The sequence below is a fragment of the Maylandia zebra genome, linkage group LG2 (assembly GCF_041146795.1).
Source record: "Maylandia zebra isolate NMK-2024a linkage group LG2, Mzebra_GT3a, whole genome shotgun sequence".
NCBI classification, from domain to species: Eukaryota; Metazoa; Chordata; class Actinopteri; order Cichliformes; family Cichlidae; genus Maylandia; species Maylandia zebra.
The window spans coordinates 12,843,996-12,869,907 of record NC_135168.1 but is presented as its reverse complement, the minus strand read 5'-3'; the positions used below and the strand labels follow the sequence as shown (position 1 = coordinate 12,869,907).

Genomic DNA, 25,912 nt, shown 5'->3' with positions numbered 1-25,912 from the left:
AGAATTATTTTGTTCTTGCCCTTGACAGGTTAATCCACAATAAATAGCAACAGCATGCATGTGGTGTGTGTGTGGTTGTCTGCCTCTTATAACTCCAGTGATTTTCCTGTAGTTTGAAATCTTATGCGGTGTTGACACAATAATTTGTTGTAAACCAGGAAATTCCCAACTGTGGTAGAAAGCACAGCTTAGCCTTAGCAAATGTTCAAAGAAAAGTCGTCACTTCCTGATTTCTGCTTCACTGATAAATATTGTCACACTGGGGTTTTTGCAAATGATATCAGTGAGCACTGTGTGGCAGCTGGAGTCAGACAACTGAAGCTCCCACAATCAAGACCACAAACAGCTTTCAAAGGAGATTTGAAGCTTTTCTGGCAGCAAGCTTCATGATTTATGGGACTGGAACTGGAACAGAAACTACCTGATCACCAATGGTGAGCTGGCATGGAATTATTTTTATGACATTTTATCAAAGTTATAAATAAGCATGCCCATTAACACATAGTGAGTGAGCATGTTGTCTTCCCACGCAGTGAACAGCGGATGCTAATGTTTTTGTCACTTTTTACAGAGTCAAACTCAAAGTAAGGTCAGTGCTTCCACGCTTTAAACGCTGCACGCTCACACTCTCTCCACACTCGATAGATTATCCATTGTTCATCTGCACACAGCTGCGGTTTTAGTAACGCAGTAACGCAGCGTGCTTACGGGAAAGTAACAGTAATCTAATTACCTTTTTTGCAATAGTAATCCCTCACTTTACTCATTTCTTGAAAAAAGTAATCGGATTACTGCCCATCTCTGGTTGGAGCTGTGCACTTGTGGGTTCAACCTTGTGTACACGTTTATCTTTGCTGTGTGTACTTGTACCTCTGAGTGGAAGCTGAACTCTTGAGTTCGAGTATCGAAGCATCAGCTGTGACGTTAAAGTCCAAACAGCTCGTTCATTTGACGTGCAAATGAACGAAGGTAACGCCGTTTTCATGTGGATGTGTCACTGAGACACTTTCCACATCCACAGCTCACAAAATGGGAAAACTATAGAAGTATAACAATGAAGAAGTTACTATGTTACGGGTCCCAAGGATGAAGACCTCGATGACAAATATGTTACCTGTAAAAGCAGGTGAAGAGCAGAGTAAGGAAGACACGATGCGTCTCTGCTTTCCTCCAGAACGTGTCTGAGTCTGATTTATTTCACACAAATAAATGCTATAAAACACTAAACATGAGCTTTCAATATACTGTTCAGCTGGTTCCTCATTCACATCAATGACATTTACTTATTTCACAACATCAGTGAAATATACTCTTTTTAACTGGTTCAGTTTCTCAAGTTCACACTTCTTTCCATAACAGCTACATCCTTTTATCATATCAATAAACACATCACATTGTCTTCTGCAGTGTCTTACTGGCTAAACAGTTCTATTCAATAACAGCATTGGTAAATACATTACATTTGTTCCCTCCAGTAATTTACTGGCAAAATCACTATTTAGTGCATCATGAAACACAGCTTGTTGAATCAACCCATGAATGCCTCTGTTAGCTACACAGAGTTGCTCAGAGTGCTTGTGTTACACTAGCTAATCTACTCAGTCACTTTAACAGAACTATTAACATTCACATCTCACAGAACTGATTTGATTGGAGCATTACAACACGTTTGCACAGAGCATAGGAGCGCACTGACTCTGCTTCACGAGCGCTCCACCTAACGAGCGGGCTCGCGGTGCGGTCGCGCGGGACACTCCTCTGGTTTTCTCCCGTGTTTACATATAAATAACTTTGGCGGACCGCCTTAACTCTCCCGTTCACATTAACGTGGGTAACCATGGTGACAATAAACAACATTTTCGGTGCGAGCACCGTGTACCGACCTGTAAAAGCAGGTGAAGAGCAGAGTAAGGAAGACACGATGCGTCTCTGCTTTCCTCCAGAACGTGTCTGAGGAAGCAGCGGAAGGTGGGCTCCACTTACTGCTCCCCGAAACCCCGGAGCAAGCACCAAAGTTCCGCCCTCACTGCTTTCTAACATAAAATGAATCCCTGTTACATGGATTTTCTATCCTCTTAAAGAAACTGAAAATAAATACATATAGCAATGAAAAATGTCCCGTTACATGAGTGTTTTACACAAAATAATATTCATGTGGTCATTCCCTCACAGGGGTGCCACAACTACACTGCTGTTTTGACAGAGACACAGTGTGTTTATCTAACTTGGCTGAAGCCAAAGTTCTCCAGACAAATTCAGTCTGTTTCTGCCAAGTGTGAACTCACTAGATGAGCGCCAGATACACAGAATCAAAAAGGGATAAATTACTTTTCTTATGTCATGTTCCCGTCACAAACTGGCTCAAGGAGAGGGGAAGCAGGAGTCCACAGATGAAATGTTCCTATAAATAAAGTGGAATTTATTCAAACTTTACCAAAACTTCAACACATCAAATACAAGCAGTTCAGCAGGGAGTGGATGTGTGTTGCATGTGCCAGGTGGATGCAGAGAGAGGCCAGGGCCACGTTCAAACCTGAACACGCTGCACAGTGTTTTGTTCCATTTGTTAGGGATGAATGAAATGCTTCCTTGAAAGGATGTGTGCAGTCACCAGTGGGCGTGGAAGCATGTGCGCCCTCATTTGGTGGGTGTGCAAGAAAAGTCATCCTGTCACACAGCAATGCCTACATAAATCACACCACTCTGCTTAAAATAATAATGTTTAGTGAAGCAGGTGAAGCAAAGGGCTGCTTTTAATAGGCTGGGAGACCCAGGTGTGCTGCTTTAGCTGCTGAGCCTCTTATGACAGAACAGCGGAGAGTGGTAAGAAGGGAGGAGGGGGTCTGGCTGTGTTTGTGAACGATAGATGGTGTAACTCTGGGCATTTCTCTATCAAAGAGACGCTATGCTGTAAGGACATTGAGCTGCTAGCGGTTAGCATGAGACCGTACTATCTACCACGAGAGTTTACACACGTGATTATGATAGCTGTGTATGTCCCGCCCTCTGCTAACGCTGCAGCAGCCTGTGAGGTCCTGCACACTGTAACCAGCAGACTCCAAACACAGCACCCTCAGGCCCTTTTCCTGATCTCTGGGGACTTTAAAGATGATGTAACCATTTAATTATGGTTACATAATTAATTATGTAATTAATTATGCAAAATGCAAAACGCTCAGCTGTGTCTCCAATCAAAGCTCTGTAACTTCAGAGGTGATGTTCATATGTTGACTAATGGTTTTGTTTTATTTTTGATGTACTGCAGAATATTTGTATAAAATCCAGGCCAGGAAAATCTCCTTCATGTGTTTCTGTGTTTTGTCTTCAGCTACGTTGACACAAAGGCCTCTGCTGTGACGCTCACACCTTTGATAAAGTCTGGAGAGTGTCAGCTTCTTGTTTATAGATACAAAAATATGTAATGTTGTGAACTCTGGCTGCAGCGGCGCAAGAAAAAGGAGAATTACGGGAAGCACTCACAACAGGTAAAATCAAAATAACAAAGTAAAGTAGGATAAAATAAAAACCAACAAAAGAACAACACAATATACTTCCCCGTACTGATACTGCTAACCTCTGTTAACCTAGTAACTCTTACCTTCTAACTGACAGCTGGTCAATAAACGAGCTCCATAAACGCTCCATATTCACCTTTACATGGAATATAAAGGGAAAAGAAGAAACACAGTGCTGTGTCAGCGTTAGACATATAGATATATCCTTGCTTTTAATACATTTGAAGGTGGGTGGGAGAGGTGCTTCTCCGCGTAGTCTACGGTCTCTTTGGGATCGCTAAAGCTTTTCCTCACATCACCATGGGTCACTAACAGCTTTGCAGGGTATAGCAGTCTGTACCTGACGCCGGTCATCCCACGTAGTCTTCCTCTCATATTTGCAAATGCGGCTCTGCGTTTCCAACAGAGGGAGGGAAATCTGGGAGGATGTTTATTTTAAAAACCCTTATACATCAGGTTCTTGTTCTCTGCAGCTTTCAGCAGAATTTCCTCACCAATGTGGTAGTAGTGCAATCTCAAGATGATGGGCCGAGGAAGATGACTTTGTTTGGGACGCTGGCGATTCACTCTATGTGCTCGATCGATGAGTGGCTTCTCCTCGAGAGATAGCGCCTCCGCCAACAGGTGTGAACCAACTCAGTCATCTTGGATCCCTCTGTGCCTTCTGGTGTTCCTGCAGTTCTTAAATTATTCCTCCTGGAGTGCCTCAAGAGCTCCACATCTCTCATCTAACTTCTTTACCTCCGCAGACAAACGCTCCACAGTGGCCTGGAGAGTGGCGATGGTGTCAGAGTGGTTCGAGGCACAGTCCTGCAGTTCAGTCAAAGTGTTATCATGCCTGGCCACGTCGCTTTTTATGTCCGAAATTGAGGGCTGGATGCTCTGGTTCAAGGATGATATCTCGCCTCCTATGGTGGTAGAAATCTCTAATATGCAAGTGTCCAGTGCTAGTTAGTTAGTTCTAGTTCTAGTGGTTAGTGGGGCTTTATTTGATGATTCTAGTGTGTGTTACATTGTTGTGTCGCAGAGCTGCACAGTGTTACAGTTTCTGTAGAGTCTGGTATAAGGAACTCAGATCCCTCTGTGAATAATGTTCACTGAAACTGATCTGTAGTTAATGAACTAGTCAGGATTTACACTAGAGAATGTTTCTGCCATTACATGGCCTGTATTTGTAGAGCGCTTTACTCGTCCCTAAGGACCCCAAAGTGCTTTTTTGCCCAAGGACACAACGACCGAGACTGTCCGAGCCGGGGCTCGAACCGGCAACCTTCCGATTACAAGACGAGCTGCCAACTCTTGAGCCACGATCGGCCCACATATTGTTGTCTTTTGTTGCAGACACCAAGTGTTGAGATCCTGTCTCAACCTCCTACATTCTTCCAGCAGGTTACACATTATTTTTTGTACTTGGAATCAAATATATGTGTCAGTTGGGCCTAGTGCAGGGGTCAGCAATCTTTAACACCCAAAGAGCCTTTTGGACCCGGTTTCCACGCAAAGGGTCAGGGTTCGGGAAAACACTGGGAGCCGCAAATACTTTGTGACATCTAAAATGAAGATAACACTGTGTATATTGTTTTTACCTTTATGCTTTGTGTGAACAACTACAGTGTGTTGCTTATGAAATCCATGAAGTGCTACAGAGAAAATTACATTTGATTTATGTAATGAACACATTTTGAGCTCTTAAAGAAATATAACAAAGGAAAGCTGAACTACAATGATCCATGTAGCAAACACAAACTGTTATATCGCCTTTGGGCTTTTGGAGCCTTGACCTGACTTTTAAAAGTCAGGTCAAGGCTGTGGTGGGCGTGGTCTGCAGCGCCGCTGCAGGGGAGGCGGACGCACCTGAGCGGCACCCGCAATCACGCCTTAACGTCTGTGCTCTCTCTGCTGTTGTTGGTGTGTGTCGGGCTGTGAGCTGCAAAGCTACAGCCGGCTGTGTGCGTACAGCAACCGTGTGTGTAAAGTGGTCAATAAAGAGATGCTGAAAAGCGCGTTCATGCAAACATCGTCGGGTCTGCCGTGATATGTTTACAACGGGACTTCTGCTCCTGAACCTCTGCGCACAGCGTCTGCAGGTCGGGGCTGTACGAAGTCACTTTATCTCTACAGCCTTGAAAGCCCATTCACTCACACATTCACACAGTATGTGTGTGTCTGTGTTACACTGTGGACATCCCTTCTGTTGGAGCGCCATCTTGTGGCAGGTTTAAGAAATGTTCTTCTTGTAAATCCAAACTGATGCACCTCCATAGCAGACTGTGGAGGCTTTCAGTGACATGAAGACTTGATTTATACTGTCATATTCTCCTGTTACACAAAGCACAGCACGCTGAACATGGATGAACTGTGTTGGGGGAAAACTCTGTAAAAGACCCAGGAGAAATAAAGACACAATGAGACAAAGTTACTTTCTTTATCAAACGTGTACACGGGTGAGCTGCTAAGAACAACTCACACCATGCACAGTGGCTTGGTAATTTTTATAGGCACAGAGCACAGAGACAGTGAGAACAGGATAACAAATAATAAACAGATAAAATAAAACAACTCCATATATGGTGCTAGTCTCGTCAGCAGAGAGCTAGGGAAGATAAAACAATCTAAAACAATATGTCCCAGAAACAAGATGTGTTTGCTGGGAAAGTCTAAAAAGATAATTCTAAACTAATCTAACCATAGGCAAAGGGCAGGCAAAAGGCATCTTTGTACATTTAAAAGAAGGTAAAGAAACATAGAAACATTTTTCCTGTAACATTCCCTCCTGTTTTAACTTATTTTAAATGTATACAACAATTGTCTGTGAAGGTTATTTATTAAGTATCTTAAGCAATTTTTTAATTTTCAAAATGTCAGCATAGCAGAAATGGAAGTCATTTGGTCTAAAGAATAAAACAAAAGAAAATAATAAAAAGAAAAACATAGTAAATGAAATAACAAGTGGAATAAACAAGAAAAAATAATAATACGAAAACTACAAAAAATAAAAGGATGAAAACTAAAATGAAAACTTTGTATTTAAAAATGATGAAAACTTCATATGTAAAATGAAAACTTCAAAAAAAATACAAGGATGAAAACCTTATACTTAAAATGATGCAAACCTTAAATTGAAAACTTTATATGTAAAATAATGAAAACTTCATATTTAAAATGAAAACTTCAAAAAATAAAGGATGAGAACTTCAAAAAATAAAAGGGTGAAAACCTTATATTGTACCTGCATAAACTACTAATGTGTTAATCAGTGCATGATCACTTGAAAAAGGCAGAAGTCATTTTTAATCACCACGTCATTCATTAGCAGTTATTACAAGTTCTCCTCTAACAGAATAGCAACGGGATGCTGTTCTTCTTGAGGCACGGCAACATAAGCAGTCATTGTAGTTGTTATCATCTTTGAAATCATTACTCTTAGACATGGCGGTGTAGCTGCTCCAGATGTGTGGTCAGTGACATATTTTTGCAGAATGGACAAATTCTGCAAAGCTTCATAAATGTCTCCTCCAGTTTCGTATCCATCAGGGATAAAAGTGCAACATGTTTCCCCGATCAGCTTGCAAACTCCTCCTTGTGATGCTGTTAGCAGGTCTAGTGTCAGTCTGTTCTGCAGCACCATCGTTCTGATGGCCTGCTGTTCTCCTGCTAAGGCCGTTCCCAGGGCCTTAGTTAAGTTGATGTGTCGTAGCAGAGCATATCGGTTGATTTCCACGTGATCCCGCACCTCGGCAACTCCAATGCCGGGGATCAAGCTCTGTAAGAATTTCACTCCTCCTCAGATGCGAAACTCTGGTTCCTTTACTGCTTGGTGCCGTCCGTGCACATCCTGTCTGGTAATGAGTCTTTGTTTGTAGTATCATTCGGTAGCTGTAGTTGGAGCGACAGTTGAGGCTCATCAGTGTCGCGTTACTGGCACAGGTTTCGTTGAGTGAACAGTCCATACACTTCCTCTCGTTCCTCGGTGGGCAGAAAGTGTATATGTTTTTGCATAGCAGTCAGTTTTATTATTCAAGTAAGCTGTAGTGTTCATAAACTGCCACCAGAAATTAGTGGCATAGCCATGGGGAAACTTGGTGTACTTTCCTTTGTCATACAGTGTCTGCCTTTTCTCCATATAACGTGACTTGTTGTCCCTCACGGAAGCAAAGATGAGGAGCCCGGCCATGGTCAGGGCCGCTGCAGTTGTTAAGAGCCACCACCTCATGACGACGGGACACACCCTCCTGTCGCGAGTAGACCCCCCGGCCAGGAAAGCTGACCCCTCCACCGGGCGAGATCACAACAAGTGGGCAAGCCTGCCGTCAGCTGTGTTTAGATGGCTTCACTTACTGGCTCTGATGGATGCAAGATGGTCGTTCCGCTATTTTGCAAGCTCCAGTTTTTCCTTTGGAGCACTTTGATCAGAACCCAGTCACCGGGCTGTGATCTGCAAGACACTTGATAGACATCATTACATTCTTCGTCATTTACAATCATCTCTTTATTTTCCTACAACTTAGACATACATTTTGCTACTGAAATTGTATCTGCCTTTTTCACTGGGTAGATTTCTGGCCACTTTGAGAATACATCTATAACCACTAGGGTGTATTTTTACCCTTGGCATTCCTTTAGCTCAATAAAGTCCATATGGATTGTGTGGTCTCAGGTTTCCCTGAGCATTATATTTTTGACACGTCATGCACGTTCTGACAAATTGTTTTGCTGAGGTTTCAAAATTTACAGTGTAGAATTTACAGTGTAGAAATGAGAGTTGACAATACTGGTCAGTCCCCCCGTTGACAAATGCGTACAGCCATGAGTCACTAATGCCGCCATTTTGTGGAGGAATTTTGGCAACACTAGCTTGCCATAACACATCATTAAGTCGTTTGTCAGAACTGCACCGTGTTTTAGCCATTTTGCCTGCTCTGCTGTGCTTGCTGCTTTTGTTCATTTTTCAACACATCCAGTGGAATCTGATGTGTGTTTACTGCCATCAATGTGATTGTGACAAAGTGGGTGAGAAGACCATTTGTCTACATTCTTAGTTAACATTCTTGTTTTGATTTAACCATATTTCACATGTAATCTGCAATAGGCAAACATCTACTATCCCGGGTTTGTTTATGTTCTGCACTTTTACAGATTATATAATATAACATCTTGGTTTAAATCAATTCATGCAAGTTTGTTAAGTTAACATGTTATTTATTTCAACTGTTAATTTGTATTGTTTGAACTTACTTTTACCTACCTGTCTTCCAGAAGCAAAAGGAGGAAATGTAGTTCTACTTCCTGCTTTATACCTTCTGGGTTCATCTGAGGTCACAGGAAGAGACCAAGGGCAGGAGGGGAAGAATTCTTATAATTTAATAAAGTTGATTTTAAAGGGTTTATAAAGAAATAGATTTAATGTTGTGATATGTATTGATTACACCAGAGTTTATGTTGCCAGTCAAGAGGAGTAGTAGAGGATGAATATAATCATGTTCATCTCACCTACCTACTGAATGGAATAGTCCAGAGGAGAAAGTGTTTGATTAAGGGGACTATTTAAGCAGACGAACTCAGGTGTTTCAGAAGAAGGGTTCAGGTCAGTGTAGCTGTGTGCAGTTTGACCTTAATTTCCGTTGATTTAAGTTCAGTTATGTTTATTTGAATTGAGTTAATTATAGAGTTGAGTTTCTTATTTGTTTCTTTGTAAATATTCTTGGGCCACAGAATGGTGAATAAATCACTTGCTACACTGGACAGCATCAGTCTCCTGCACTTCTTTGACCGCTTAAGTCGAGTCCTACCACATTTGGTGGCAGCAGCAGTGGGATTCCAGGCCAATTAAGGAGTGGAGAAGATGTCTACCCGAGCAAAGAGAGGGCATGTTCCAGAATGTGAAGCAGATGATTTACAAGATGGCAGCGACCAACAAGGGGCAATAAGTGGCCATATTTCTGGACAAGAGAATGTGGCTGAATTGTCCAAACTTTTGCAAACTCTGATGCAACAGCAGGCTGAACGCGATGCTAAACTGGAGCAAGAGCACAAGCGCCAGGATGATAGATGGAGGCAAATCCGGCATCAGTTTGCCCAGCTTCAACAGCAGATGCAGCATGGCAATCTAGAGCATCAGTTACTTGAAGTACAAGCATCTACATCGGCTTCTTCGAGAGCACCTACTCCAGAACCATCTGCCAGCACACAAGAATCAAATAGGCTTGACTTGGAGCCGGCACATCAACGCAGTGAGGCACAGCTTTCAACACTGGTGAGACATTCAGGCTGGAAGGGGCCAAAAATGCAACCTTACAATGAAGGTGAGGACATTGAACATTATTTAATCACCTTTGAAAGAATTGCTCATGCTTGCCAGTGGCCGCGAGATGAGTGGGCTCTTCACCTAGCACCACTGCTAGCTGGTAAAGCACGTTCTGCTTATGTAGCCATGGATATTGATGACACTATGGACTATGCAAAAGTAAAGTGTGCTGTCTTGCAGAAATATGAAATAAGTGTTGACACCTATCGAATGAGGTTTCGTTCTAGTACCTTTGGAGCAGAGGAAACACCAAGGGAGCTGCAGGTCCGCCTAAAGGAGTTGTACATCAAGTGGATGAATCCTGAAACAAAGACAAAGGATCAAATCGGAGACGCCATCATCATGGAACAGTTTCTCAAGGTTTTGAATCCTGATCTTCGGACGTGGGTTAAGGAACGTAACCCAAAGACTTCCAAGGAAGCAGCAGAACTGGCTGAAGCTTTCTTAGCAGCTCGTCGACCATCAAAAGACTTCACACCAGTTAAGTCAAATTCCAACGTGCCATTCAACAAGTTAGGTGGTGGCCCTGACTTGAAAGTTAAGCACACAAGACAGAACTGGTATAACTCAGATCCTGCCAGATCTGAGACAAAAAATAAAACCAATAAAGCATGTCATTTGTGTGGTCAGATAGGTCATCTTAAAGCTCAGTGTACAAAGATGTCTGTTAGTAAAAATTACATGTGTTCTGCTAGACAAACTGAAGTCAGTGAGAATCACAAAAATGAAATTGAATGTCAGCAACGTGAGCCATCAATTGGGGTATTTGTTGAAGACAAACCCTGTGTAGCTCTGTTAGATTCAGGAAGTAATCGCTCTCTGGTTAGACAAGACAGTCTTCCTAGGGATGTGATCTTTTCAGGAGCAACAGTGGATGTGTGCTGTATTCATGGTGATAAGGTATCATACCCAGTTGCTGAAGTTGCAATTGAAGTAGAAGGCCAGTGTTACACTCTTTCAGTGGGAGTGCTGCAAACGCTGCCTTATCAAGTGGTGTTGGGCCGTGATCTCCCAATACTCACAGAGCTAATAGCCAAGCATCCCTGTCAGACTGAAACCGTTGAAAGTTTGTTAGCAGTCACAAGGTCAAAAGCTAAGGAGCTACAGGTTAATGCTTTGGGTTGGGATGAATTACCTTTTGCAAATGAGGATGCCCCATTGGATGAGTCTAGCACTCGTTCTAAACCAAAAAAGAGCAAGAGACAGAGAAGACATGAAAAGGTGAAGGGAACAAGAGTAGCTGAACACATTTTAGATCCTTTAAAGACTGAGTCTCTCCCCAGTGCTAGTCAGGTTGCTAGGCTTCAGAAAGAGGATCTAACACTTAAACCATTGTTTTCTAAATGTGTTCCAGAGTCAACTACAGTTGAGGGAAGGCAGGAAGTGTTTGTGGTTAAGGGAGATTTGTTGCATCGCCGTAGCAAGATTGGTGACCAGTTGGTGATCCCCCAGAGTTTGAGATCTACCATTTTGAAAATGAGTCATTCCATTCCCTGGGCAGGACATTTGGGACAATCTAAAACATTTTCTAGAATGATTCCCAGATTTTACTGGCCCCAACAGTTCAGTGATACGGTACAATACTGTAAAGCTTGCCCACAGTGCCAGTTAACAGCTCCAGGCAGGAAAGCAGATAGAGCTCCGCTTATCAGTATGCCCATCATTGATACACCCTTTTCACGCATTGCCATGGACATTGTTGGCCCACTAGAACAGAGTAAAGCAGGTCATAAGTACATACTTGTAGTTTGTGACTATGCCACAAAATATCCTGAAGCCTTCCCCCTGAAGAAAATAAAGGCTCGTCAGATTGTTAACTGCCTGATTCAGTTGTTTTCCAGAGTAGGTATCCCAAAAGAAATCATCACAGATCAGGGGACCAATTTCACTTCTAAGATGCTTAAAGAAGTATATAGTTTGTTAGGGATCCAGGGTGTCAAGACCAGTCCTTATCACCCACAGACTGATGGCCTTGTGGAGCGATTTAACAAGACGTTAAAATCAATGCTCAGGAAATTTGTGAATGAAACAGGGTCAGATTGGGACCAATGGCTCCCATTTTTGTTATTTGCCTACCGAGAGGTTCCACAAAGTTCTACTGGGTTTTCACCATTCCAGCTACTTTATGGGCATCCTGTCAGAGGTCCAATGGATGTTCTGAAAGAAGCTTGGGAGGGTTCGATGTCAGAGCAGAAGTTTAGTGAACTCTCACATGTCCTCAAAATGAGAGACAAGCTAGAACATTTCCAAGAACTTGCTAATAACAATCTGGCCCATGCGCAACAGCGGCAAAAACAAAGATATGATAAAGTGTCAAGAAGAAGAGTCTTCCGTGAGGGACAGAAAGTTCTTCTACTTTTGCCAACTTCTGAGAGCAGTCTTCTTGCAAAGTGGCAGGGGCCATATGAAATCACAAAGAAGACAGGCCCAGTCACATATGAGCTTCATTTACCAAACCGTCGAAAGAATCATCAAGTGTTCCACGTCAATCTTTTGAAAGAGTGGACTGACCAGCCACAGGACTCAACATCCATGTGGGCACGTACAGTTGTGGATGAGGAAGAGCCTCAGGAGCAGTACTTCCCTCCTTCAGCTGTCAAAACTGTGTTTCCAGATTTAAACCATTTGCCTTTGGAAAGACGTCAGGAGGTGCAATCACTTATGACCAAAGAACTCTTCAGTCTAAAGCCAGGTCGTACACACCTCATTGAACACAAAATCACTTTGCATTCTCCAGACCAACGGCCAATTAGAGATACCACTTGCCGTATCCCAGCTAAGCTATTGCCTGAGTTGAAAAGTGAGCTGGAGGAGATGCTGGCTGCAGGAATCATTGAGCCATCGCACAGTGAGTGGTGTAGCCCTGTTGTGCTTGTACCAAAGAAAGATGATCCTAAGCTTAGATTTTGTGTAAACTTTTCCAAGTTAAATTCTGTGTCTGCTTTTGATCCTTATCCAATGCCGAGGGTTGATGAACTAATTGATCGTTTGGGAAATGCTAAATTTCTGACTACCCTTGACCTCTGTAAAGGTTATTGGCAGGTTCCCTTGACAGATTCATCTAAGGACTTAACAACATTCAGAGTGCCGAGTGGACTGTTTAGATTCACAGTGATGCCCTTTGGTTTGCATGGAGCACCAGCTACATTCCAAAGGTTGGTGGATCGAGTGTTGAAGGGTGCAGAACAATATGCAGCTGCCTACATTGATGACGTTGTTGTTTATAGTGGTACATGGGAAGATCATCTGAAACATCTTGCTGATGTGTTTCGACGTATCGCAAATGCTGGACTTGTCATAAATGCCAAGAAATGTCACATCGCCAAGCCCGAGGTGCAGTACCTGGGTTATGTAATAGGGGGTGGAGGCATTCGCCCTCAGGTTGGAAAAGTGGATGCAGTTGCTGCAGCACTCTTGCCAAACACAAAGAAAAGGTTGAGATCATTTTTGGGATTAGTAGGTTGGTATCGTCGACTAATTCCAAATTTTTCCTCAAGAGCAGCTTTATTGACTGACATGACAAGAAAATCTAGTCCTACAAGGATCAGGTGGACGAAAGATGCTGAGGATGCATTTAATGATTTGAAAGACTGTTTGTGTCAGAAACCTGTTTTGCAGTGTCCAGATTTTAACCTTCCATTCACAGTACAAACAGATGCCTCTGAGGTGGGTCTGGGAGCTGTTTTACTGCAAGGAGAGGAAGGGCAGCAGTTGCCTGTCCAGTACATCAGTCGAAAACTTTTTCCAAGGGAAATGAGGTATTCGACCATTGAAAAGGAGGCATTGGCGATTAAATGGGCTCTAGACACCTTGCGATATTATCTTGTTGGGAAAGAGTTTGTTCTTGAGACTGATCATCGTGCTTTGCAATGGATTCATAATATGAAAGACACTAATGCCAGGATAACAAGATGGTATTTATCTCTCCAGCCTTTTCGTTTCCAGGTCCAGTATAGACCTGGACATAAGAATGTCATTGCTGATTTCCTGTCCCGTGACTCAGAGGAGTAACGGTCTTAAGGGGGGGGGGAGTGTGACAAAGTGGGTGAGAAGACCATTTGTCTACATTCTTAGTTAACATTCTTGTTTTGATTTAACCATATTTCACATGTAATCTGCAATAGGCAAACATCTACTATCCCGGGTTTGTTTATGTTCTGCACTTTTACAGATTATATAATATAACATCTTGGTTTAAATCAATTCATGCAAGTTTGTTAAGTTAACATGTTATTTATTTCAACTGTTAATTTGTATTGTTTGAACTTACTTTTACCTACCTGTCTTCCAGAAGCAAAAGGAGGAAATGTAGTTCTACTTCCTGCTTTATACCTTCTGGGTTCATCTGAGGTCACAGGAAGAGACCAAGGGCAGGAGGGGAAGAATTCTTATAATTTAATAAAGTTGATTTTAAAGGGTTTATAAAGAAATAGATTTAATGTTGTGATATGTATTGATTACACCAGAGTTTATGTTGCCAGTCAAGAGGAGTAGTAGAGGATGAATATAATCATGTTCATCTCACCTACCTACTGAATGGAATAGTCCAGAGGAGAAAGTGTTTGATTAAGGGGACTATTTAAGCAGACGAACTCAGGTGTTTCAGAAGAAGGGTTCAGGTCAGTGTAGCTGTGTGCAGTTTGACCTTAATTTCCGTTGATTTAAGTTCAGTTATGTTTATTTGAATTGAGTTAATTATAGAGTTGAGTTTCTTATTTGTTTCTTTGTAAATATTCTTGGGCCACAGAATGGTGAATAAATCACTTGCTACACTGGACAGCATCAGTCTCCTGCACTTCTTTGACCGCTTAAGTCGAGTCCTACCACAGTGATGTTTGCCTGTTGTGCCGCCTATTTTGCTGCTGTGTCAGCAAAATTGTTGCCTGTAGTAATGAAAGAGTCAGTAGGCGTTGTAAGAGGTTGGCATGCTGGTTTGCCAGTTGGTGTAATCATTCCTCTGTTATGCCAAATTTTTTGCAAAATGATGCACAGCAGAGAAAACATACTGGCTGTCTGTATGTATATTTATTAGTTTGTCTTTTTGTATTTAGCTTTCGCATATCACAGCTATCAGCTCAGCGCTCTGTGCAGGACATGAAGAAGAAAGTGGTTTTGCTTCTATTATTTTACTATCTGTGGTTACTGCGTAACCTACACAATTTCGGCCTGTGCTGTAAGGTCAAATGCTGTTCTCCTAGCTTCCACACTTGCTGATCATAAGGTGGATCTGGGCCTGGAGTTTGTTTAAATCTCAGAATGTTGTGATACTCGGTCGGTTTCTGGCACTCAGGTGTAATACCAGAAAAGAATGGCATGACTGCTATCTTAAGTTTTGTCAGAGCGTCTCTACCTAGCAAATTTACTGGACACGACGGGTCATATGCATTTAATAAAGCACCTGCGGCCACTTGCTGTGTGTACTAGTTCTAAAAGGGCAGTTAATTGTTGTACAGTTGTGTGGCCTGAAGCTGACTTTACAACTAATTTGTCCTCTACTCCTACAATCTCGTGTGAAGTGACCTTCCTCTCCACGGTTCTAGCAGGCGTTGTCTCTATGTTATCTGCTGTTTCTGCGTGGCTGTCTGCAGCCTTAGTGTTTGTGACTTTGCTCGCCTCTCTGTTCCTGATAGCCACCTGCGAATTAGTGTTTTAGTCTGTTGTCAACAGTCAGCCTTATTTTTAAGTTACAGAATGCTTCTCCCTTTTTTTGTTTTTTGTTTTTTTGTTTGGGAGAATAGATGCAACTCTACATTTTCACTTAAGGCAGTTTTAGATAATTTCTAGTTCTTCAAACAATGCATGGATCTCACACATTTCAAACTTTCAAGTTACGGTTGTTTCCCATTTATACAAATATATATATATATTTAACTTTGCATTGCTCACAGCTCATAGCTCACAGCTCTAAACCCAGGCATTTTTCAATCATATGCCTAATCACTATGTGTCACTGTGATTCTCAAGTATTGTCACAAGTTCGTTTAAATTCTTTTCCAAAACCAACAAAATAATCAAACAAAAACAAAAAACATAACCGTGTCAGGACACAAAAGAAAAAGAAAAATGCTGCCACCCGAACAAGGCAGAAGTCTGCATATGTTGGCTTTTAATAGCATGCAGCTTGTAACATGGTAGACTAATGTGCCTGTGTTAATTCAGCTCCATATTATTGTGTGAAGTTGCACTGGGTTGGGAGTGGTTTTGTGTGTGTCACATTTTTGGTGAGCCAATGGCTGGAATGGGGTTGGACTAATTAGAGGCAGGTGTACTTGATTGCACTGATACACTGGTCTACTTATAGCCCACACTACAAACACTGCTGTGTTGTTTTGTCTCTCTGTGCAGTCCAGGGCCTATTATATGCCACAGCCTAAAGGCAGCAGGGTTGCAGAGGCTTGAGTGACCACTGACTATATGCTTGCAGGGTGGTGGGTCTCCAAGGACGACTTCTAACCCTGTTAAAGGCAACATGTGGAGTGCAACTTGGCTGTGTGGCATAGCTGGCTCTGGCCTTGGGACTGTGTGTTTTTATACAATTCATAAGTGGGACACTGGACTGTTTTATCTTTTATCTCTTGATATATTTTTCGTCAATAAATTATCTTTTAGAATTTTATTGACTGACATCTTTTTGCCCACGACTGAGACGGTTGGTCAGACCTAGAGTCTTTCTTTGGGTGTGTTACAGCAGCTTCTGCTCTAAAAGAAATAAATAAAAAGAAAAGAAAAATGTGGAACATGCTCATCAGCTTAGCAGTGTCTACATATTTAATTCAGCTTCTCAATCCTGTAGTTTTAGCTGTTGTCTACAGGGTTTTGCTTATTGGTTGTTATTATAGGTGTGCTCTATATCTCAGCAATGTGTCATTCTAGAATAAGTTTCAAGCTGGTCAAGTGCCTCTATGCACTTCATTAGTTTAGTTATTCTCCGTATTGTCTTCATCTCACATGTCATTACACTGAGTTTCAGCAAACCTTAAGCTTGATGCAGACTACTGCTTAACAATTATCCACCTCACATCATAACCGATTAAGGTGCCTCTTCATATTAATATTATGTCATTGTTAATATTATCCTCTTTGTCTTATATAACAGCAATAGCATATTATAATATTTTATCAGTGTGTACCATTATACTACTACTGAGCCAATTTGATAGTTAGGATCATCTTATTCAGCAAACAGATAATTTAGAATTCATCCAATCTGCGGTCACATTTGTTCTCTCTGTTGCATGGCGGACCAGGCAGTTCTATTATAATATATTATTTATATTTTATTTTGTATCCATCAAGGGCTTCAGATGACCTGCAGAATCATCCTTTTCCCAAGGTGGAGACAGTTACCTTTTCACACACTGTCCTTGGCTGAACAGTGACACAGCCTTAATATACCTTATGTATTTTAGTAAAATATTTTCGTGTGAATTATTTGCTTTATATTCATTTTATACATGCTGGGCATGGTCATCATGCCAACTGTGTTTCATTGATAATATCACTTTACAGGTTGTTATCCTTGCTATTATTAATTTCAAATACTCTAAAGATAATTTCTACTGTAATTTTCCCTTTGTTCATCTTTATTTCGTACTTTTTATATTTATATCTACTCAGTGGGGTCTGTTTTCAACCCTTTTAAACTACTTCAAACTACTGTGATCTCTAGTTTTCACTTAATAAGGGATTATTAAGTTCTTCCTGATATGGGTGTTGCTGCAGATGCGGCTGCAGGAGTGAGTGATGGTTTACTAAAAGGATTGTGGGAACTGCACAGTGTCTCGTCTTCTGGTTTTACTAAACTGGCAGTTGAGTTCTGTTCTTCTGACTGTTTATATTTTGTTTTCTTAAATCTCTCAGTTTACAGACACTGTTTTTGTCCGGCGTCTGGACTTTTCTTTTCTCACCACTGCTCGTCAGCAGGAATGAGTTTTAATTTCACTTGCGTGATTACCCATCTTATTTATGTATTTACTTATTTTTGTTTAAGTAATATATACACAATACAGCTGCTATCACCTTCGCTGGTATTAGAGACGAGAGTGGTTGCTCACACGCCCTTCTACTTTCGGACTATTTCCAAAAGCGGTGTGAACTTTACGAGACGGAACTCGACCGTTCTCTCAACTCACCAGCACGTCAGTGAATAGCAGTAAAAGAAAAACACAGTAGGAGCAGCTCAGTCTCTTATTGGACCGTGAAAATTCAGCTTGCTCCGTTAATTAAAACAATACACACACACATTCACATTCACAGCTTCGACGCGCGCGACCGGAACCCTTATAATAAGGGGAGCTCCCAGAGCTACTTACTCCCTAGACCCAGTCTAGACCCAGCTGGGGGAGCTACCCAGAGCTCCAAAGCTACCAGTCGACGAGCTTCCAAAGCTTCCAGTCGACGAGCTACGCTACCAGTCGACGAGCTCCCAGAGCTACCAGTCGACGAGCTACTTCCGCTATTTTAAATTCCCTGAATTCAAAATGCGCTTTTACGCAAGATTGTGTCAGTGTGTCTGTATCTACCTGGTCGGTGTCGCCGGGTCTGGTCCACCTCGATCGGGCCCCACCACCGTGGGTCGCTTTCTAAGAACGTTGGCCAAGACTCGAATTTAACGCTCTTGGTCTTTTATCACACACCTAGTATGTGAGCTGTCGACAGGCGAGCAACGTGGACTGGTCACGGAGATGGGACACGATGGAGGCGCTCCGGCTCCGAAGGACCAAGAAATGTTGGGGGAAAACTCTGTAAAAAACCCAGGAGAAATAAAGACACAATGAGACAAAGTTACTTTCTTTATCAAACGTGTACACGGGTGAGCTGCTAAGAACAACTCACACCATGCACAGTGGCTTGGTAATTTTTATAGGAAAGACAGTGAGAACAGGATAAGAAAATACAAAACAAATAAAATAAACAACTCCATATGTGGCGCTAGTCTCGTCAGCAGAGAGCTGGGAGAAGGCTGTGAGAGATAAAACAATCTAAAACAATATGTCCCAAAACAGTATGTCTTTGCTGAGAAAGTCTAAAAAGATAATTCTAAACTAATCTAACCATAGGCAAAGGGCAGACAAAAGGCATCTTTGTACATTTAAAAGAAGGTAAAGAAACATAGAATCATTTTTCCTGTAACACAGCTCAACTGAATTTAGTTGTTTTTTCACTGACATACTGCATTAGTATTACTATTAATGTAACTATTACTGATCTGAAATCACACAAAGAACCTAAAATCCTAGCAGTATTTTTTACTGTAAAAAAACCACAGACGTGTTGGGTAAATGTTTATAACTTGAAATGCAAATATAAATTGTACATTTTGTAAACAGATACAACTATTTATCTAAAAATGCAGCCAATACACCTGCTGTTTTTTCATTTTCTACAACCATTTAAAATAGCACTCACCTTCCTTCATTTCCACAGTGTAACATCCACCCACCTGTGTAAAATCAGAAATTCCCATGGTGTTGTTCAAAATGTGCTCTGGCACAATCATAAGCATCGCTTGCTGCTGAAAACAAGAAGAAAGCCGGTCCTGCTATGGGCTGAACCATTTGTTAATGTGGAGGGGGGGACACTATGGAATATATCCAGTTCTAGCATTTATATTCACTGCTGACTGTAACTACGCTCAAACTGTTAAACTTATTTTAATAAACAACACTGTCATATGCAAAACTGGGGTGGCACTTGGGGTGGCAAGGGATCATTTTAGGGTGGCACTTGCCACCCCATGCCACCCTTCTAGATCCGCCCCTGCTGATGAAGCCAACAGGTTCGCTTCATTTGCAAAAAGCAGATATGAGTTTCTGAGGCCACAGTCTTCTGTGGCAGAAGGGGAATCAGGGGAAGCCCTGGAGGAGTCCACCACCCACCAGAAACAGGTCTGAGCTCTCACTGCAGTGGTAAAGGGGCTACACAGCCCACATGAGGCTGAGGGATGCAGCCTTCTGTCAGACTGTCACTAACACAGAGAAACACCCGTGTACACTCATACTCATGGGCACATACACCAATCAGCCTCGACCCTTTCTTCCTTTGCATTTGTGGTTTGGTGCCATAAATGCACAACATAGAAGAGCCACCTCGACGGGACAACACTCAGCGGTTCATCTGTCTCTCTTCCACAGCATGTCTTTATCCTGTCTTCCTTCTCTCACCCCAACCAATCACAGCAGATGGCCCCGCCCCTCCCTGAGCCTGGTTCTGCTGGAGGTTTCTTCCTGTTAAAAGGGAGTTTTTCCTTCCCACTGTCGCCAAAGTGCTGCTCATAGGGGGTCATATGATTGTTGGGTTTTTCTCTGTATCTATAATTGTGCGATCTACTGTACAATATAAAGCGCCTTGAGGCGACTGCTGTTGTGATTTATATAAATAAAATTGAATTGAATTAAGAAGCTCAGAAACAAAAGTGTCTGGACTTTTTTAAGTTTCTTGAAGACATTTCATCTGAGAAGCTTCTTCAGTTTTACACTGTGTGCACAATTATTATGCCAGAACTATTTTTGAGGATTAATGTCATTATGGACCAAGGACAGTACTCTGGGTCTCCTGCAGAACAACTCGAGCTGTGATACCTGAATGAAGAGCCTCTGCTGCTTTAAAGAAGGAGGCTCGAGGCAGAGGTGAGGTGCAGACCAACCAGCTTTTATTCAGCAACTTTAACAGAAGGATCAGAAAAATAAAACTATACAGCACAGTGATGCTGACTGAAGCCACAGCATTAAACTAAACAAGCATCTGATCATCTTTAACAACATCTAATAAATAATGACAACTATTTAATCCTGTATTTCCTACAATAAAGCCTGTTCAGATATTTGTTGCTGATGGAAATGTAAAAGGCTCCCAGGAACCAAAGGACAAAAACAGAGGCAACAGTCACAGCTGCAAAGGATCCCCTAACACATAAACTGGTTCGAAGATATTTTCTAGCTCTGCAGAGGAGCTTGATTGCACGGACAGTAAAAAGTGGATTCAATAACAGCAGCGAGCGCTGAGTGATATAACGGTGCTGCGAGCAGCAGTGCAAAGGCTCACACAGAGACAGCAGCTACACTGTGTGTGGATGTGATCCACAGTCACAGCTGTGGGTTTCAGTCAGTGTGTCTCTAACTTCATGGTCACATTTCAAAGCTTATTGGAGCCAGAAGATGTTCAAGTAAAAGATTTATTGCTGTACTCGTCTACCAGGATAACAGGAGGTTCATAAAGCTGTGTAATACTTCAGCTTTCCATCATGCAGTAGTAGTTGTGTCCCTTTGTGTTTATTAGTGTGTTCACACGTCTACTTTAACTTCACTCTGTAATGAAAGGATTCAAATCACTGATAAATACATACATGCTGACTCTGAGTCTCAGTGAAGGAGGAAAGGATGGATGAAGGCAGCCTAGTGTGGGTCATGTGTGTCCAGCAGTCATCCAGGGCCTGGATCCATCTGTAACAGGAAGACAAAGTCCAGCCTGTAATCATCCTATCAGGCACAGCGTTTCCATCCAGCATCCTGACGACGCTAACAACCCGTCAAACGTCTCCTCTGGTCCACAGAAGTCACACTTCCTGTGTCATGTTTACCTTTTTAAGTGTGCTATTCAAGCCTGTGTGACCAACTCTGACTCTCCAGATTACATCCTGGTCTCTGCTGCAGCTTCTTCTACACGACTGTTTTCTGTATAATAATATCTGCCTTTCCCGTCTCTGTCCCAGTGTGCCTGCCACTCGTCCTTCATCTTTACCTTCATTATACTCTTCACCTCACTTTCACTGTATTTTATAGTCAAACCTGCACGACTTCTTCTTGCTGCACCTTTTTAAACTTATCGTCCTGTTCATTGCATCAACACCGATATTCACAGGGAGCCATAAGAAATCCACTTCTATCCCTCTGTGTTTGATTCTATACAGTAAATGAAGTATATCAAAAACAATATGTTGCCTAGAGTCTGAAGACATATCACCTGTGCTCACTAGCACGCTGCTAGAGTCCCAGCAAACCACATACCTGCATATTAGTGCGTCCTCCACCCAGTTCAAGCCAGTAACATCACTACCAGCTCCCAGTATAAACTGCCACATCATCTGTAATTCTTTTACTCATCACCAAACTTATTTGTGGGAGAACAAATGCAGCAGCCGTTCTTTTATCTGACAGTGTTGACGCATCAGTAAATATCCTCACATGACCTGAGGACTTTCCCACTATATGAACCTGCTTTTAGTCGCCCCTCCTCCCTCGCCACAAGCTTCCTTTACAACATAACTTATAAAAAACAACTTTATTGACAATCAGCAATAACAATTACAGACAGTCTAGAAGAAGAATCACATGATCAAGGAGCAGAAGTTTATGGTTTTAATAGCTTTTACATTTTGGGAAAGTTTTAAAAACATTGTTTGGTTTTCTTTCTAAAGCGTTGAAAGGACGGCTTTGCATCAGAAAAGTAAGATCAGCAAATGAATCCATTAAAGTTCTTTTGCCTTGTTTGCAGGACGTCAGCTGACGGAGCAGAGGGAGGCAGACTGTGGATAAATGACAGAGTGAGAGGAGAGCAACCATGACAGAAGCACAGGTGTGGCAGATAGAAGTGGCTTTATAGACACTTATTGTCAGTCCTCGTGCATGCTGTGGAAATAAGTGTCTGTGTCATGAGGTGACATGTGAGCTTATCTTTGGTCAATAAAGCTGAACGACCAGTTTTCACTTTGCTTGTTACGCTTGTTTAGTGACGTCTGGGTTTCTGTGGAGCCCGAATTTTGATGAGTTCTGGTGAAATCATCTGAGATCATCTGAGCATCGGTGAAGAGTCAGCAGAGAAAGTGTGGGACAGAAGTTTGCTTTGGACACATGGACTGAAATCAAAAAGTAACAAACAGGATTTCCAATGGACAGTATGGAGAAGTGAAAGTACACAAAGGCTGTGCTGGAACACGTGTGTTACACTTTTTGACAGCTGAGAACAAAACACAATATTTTGCATCATCTCTGCAGTGTCTCTTCTTTCCTCTGCTGTTGTGCTTTTAGCTCCAAACTGTTTCAAATGGTTTGTCAGCAAGCTGACCTCTGACCTCTGCAGTACTAACTCCTGACCCGTACAAAGAGCGGGCGTTTCTGACCTTTGACCTGCAGCTGTATGTCTCTCAGTCTCAGTTCTTCTCTCCGTCACTGATGGAGCAGGTGTAGTTGCTGCTGACAGTCAGTCGTTTGTTTTCTCAGAGTGAGGCTGAAGTCTGAACTGTTCAGAGCATCAGGTCTCATCAACGTGCGCTGCTGTAACGCCGCTTTGTCCTCTGAGATCACCAGGTATGAAACCTGAGTGCTGACAGAGCAGCATGTTCCCCCTCATTCACCTCCACCACCACAGCCAAGGCATGCTGGGAAACTGAGGACACACAGACGGAGAACTGAAGTGTCTGCTGTGTGTTCATCTCAGAGTCCTCACAGGTGACACATTAGCTCCAGAACACCAAGCCAGGTGTTTGAAGCCTGACAGGGATTCTTCCCATCCAGAGGGAGGATTTAGCTGCACAACAATGAACATTAGTGTGTAGTTTAGAAACACAGACTGTGCCTGCACTGCATCTAGTGAAGAAAAGTGTTACTGCCAGAGAACGAGGCTCCTTTAAAGCAGCTGATATTAAGGTTGAAAAATCAACAATAAGCTGATGTAATCAACGTTTCACAAAATGGTCAGCAGCTAAAATCTGGAGCCGTTCTTTGGTGGTAATTAACAGTTTGTTCTTGTTAGCTAATTATGTCATTAAAGGTAGCAGCAGAAGCCTTGTGTTGAAAGCCCATTCACTCACACATTCACACAGTATGTGTGTGTCTGTGTTACACTGTGGACATCCCTTCTGTTGGAGCGCCATCTTGTGGCAGGTTTAAGAAATGTTCTTCTTGTAAATCCAAACTGATGCACCTCCATAGCAGACTGTGGAGGCTTTCAGTGACATGAAGACTTGATTTATACTGTCATATTCTCCTGTTACACAAAGCACAGCACGCTGAACATGGATGAACTGAAACTCCCAGCATCTGACTGAGGAAAAGCACAAATCATTCTCACACTGACTCCTGCTTGATTTTAGATTTGCTTTCAAATCCTCACACTTTCATATGAAGCACTAAATGGGCTCCAGACTGTTTATCTCAGCTTCCTGTCAAACACACTGCTGCTCACACCGAGGCTCAGTTTACTCCTCCAGCCTGGCTTAACCTGCTGTCTGTTAAAAACAGTCCCACACTCCTCTGTTTAATCCTTCTGATCAGACTCTTTGATTTTGTATTGTTTTTACCTGAAGTTGTGTTTTTGACATGGTTCTGTCTGTGAAATAAAGCTCACACACACACTGCTACAGTCCTTCATACACTTAGAAACGAAGCTGCTCCTTTCCTCAGTGCTGACACATAAAGAAGAGTTGCTTTTATATCCAACACGTCTCTGTTCCAGAAAACAGCTTCAGCAGCCTCTGAGTCTGAACTTGGAGTTGGTTATAAGCCACAGGCCTGTGTGCACAGCAATGAGGAAATATAATGCAGTAAGTGAAACATGGATGTGTGGAACAGATTATCCCAAAGGTTGATTCTGTTCATCTGGACGTTCTCAGTGAAACATTTGGTCTCTCGGTCAGGTGACTCCTTTAGTCTCAGCTGACTGCAGCTTTCCAAACCTTTGTCACTGGATCACTCACTTCATCTCCAACGTGTCCCTGACACAGACAGCTGGAGCCGTTACAGCAAAATCATTGATCATCGTTTTTAGAACATTAGCTGGTGTTGGTGGGCAGGCTAGCAGTGCTAATTGTTAGCACTAGTTCTGCTGCTCTCCCTTTGTCTCTGTTATTGTTGGTCTTTAGTGAACAATAGAAAGTGTCTTCATGAGACTGTTGCCTAATGTTCAAATGTAGATAACACCACCTGCACCAACCTGTTACACAGCACAACCCTCTGGTGTAGCTTTGGCTGGAGCACATATTGGCAGCTCCAGTGACATCACCACTCCATGGTGACATCATCTCTACAGACTGTGGCTGTTACATATCCTCACCTGGTAATAATAAGACTGTCCTCAGCTGCACACAGCTCCAAGATGAACAAACTGAAGTAAATACAAATTAGAGTTATGATAGATTGAAATCTTGTAATCAGAGCTAATTCTTAGTGAAACTCTCACAACATCATATCATGATCCTGGGTTAGTGTCTCGGTCTCAGATCACAACATCAGCACAGGCTTGGCTTGGGTGAGGTATTGAGTGGTTCTTGTCCATGACAGCTGCAGGTACAGTGCCATCAGCCATGCTGCACCACATGTCTGCCCAGGAACATTAGTGTGGCTGAGTCTCATGTAAACATTGTGCTAAAGTGGTGGGAAAGTGGCTGCAAGCTGGCTGCACTGTGTCCAATACTCTCAGTATGATATCCACAAACCTCTGAGTGTCACAGAGTGGGCCTGTGCTCAGCTCACTGTGCCCCATTCAATTCTACTTGCATAGTTTTACAAGTTAAATTAAAAGTTGCTCAATGATAAGTTATTGTAGTAACAACTAAGTCCATGGTCATTATTTGTTAATAGTAGCTTAAAGCTTCTGCACCAATCATGGAGCAGCAGGTTTAGAGCATGTGGATCTACAAAAGTAAGTCCCAGTAAGATGGGCTGAGCCTTACATACTAGAAGAAACATGTCATTCCCAGCAGATGAAGCGCCCTTTAAAGCAGGATCTCACTTTAAACCTAAAGAACTTGCTATGAGCATGCAGTGCATTCATGGTTATTATTCATACGATTGTGGGGAGCTAATAAAGTGCAACTATCACATTACATTTTATTATTAAATTGTTGTTAACAATCCCTTCACTTCTGCTTATTTAATTCATGGTTGCAGGATGGCTGACAGCTTCCATTAGGCAGGAGGTAATGTCCATTCTGGCCACAGTGCAACCCACAATGCGTAACTGACACTATTATATTGCATTATGTCACATTGTTACATCTTTTTAATAAATGATGACAGTCAGCTGAATTTTCTGCCCCCTTGGTGGAGGACATCAGGATCAGCAGCTGCTGCTCCATCACAAACACCACAGAAGAAGA

The 25,912-nt window shown here is 42.3% G+C and overlaps 2 long non-coding RNA genes across 2 annotated transcripts in view; one reads left to right on the top strand and one right to left on the bottom strand.

Moving 5' to 3' along the window:
- Nucleotides 1–1,641, bottom strand: part of LOC143420827 (uncharacterized) — a 36,567-nt gene extending 34,926 nt beyond the window's left edge. Inside the window, exon 1 of the long non-coding RNA XR_013100559.1 lies at nt 1,115–1,641. This is a non-coding gene — a long non-coding RNA (uncharacterized LOC143420827). The remainder of the gene's footprint in view (nt 1–1,114) is intronic.
- The window catches only part of LOC112433374 (uncharacterized), a 254,707-nt gene that overhangs the window by 165,607 nt on the left and 63,188 nt on the right, over nt 1–25,912 (top strand). The gene's annotated exons all lie outside the window — the stretch shown is intronic.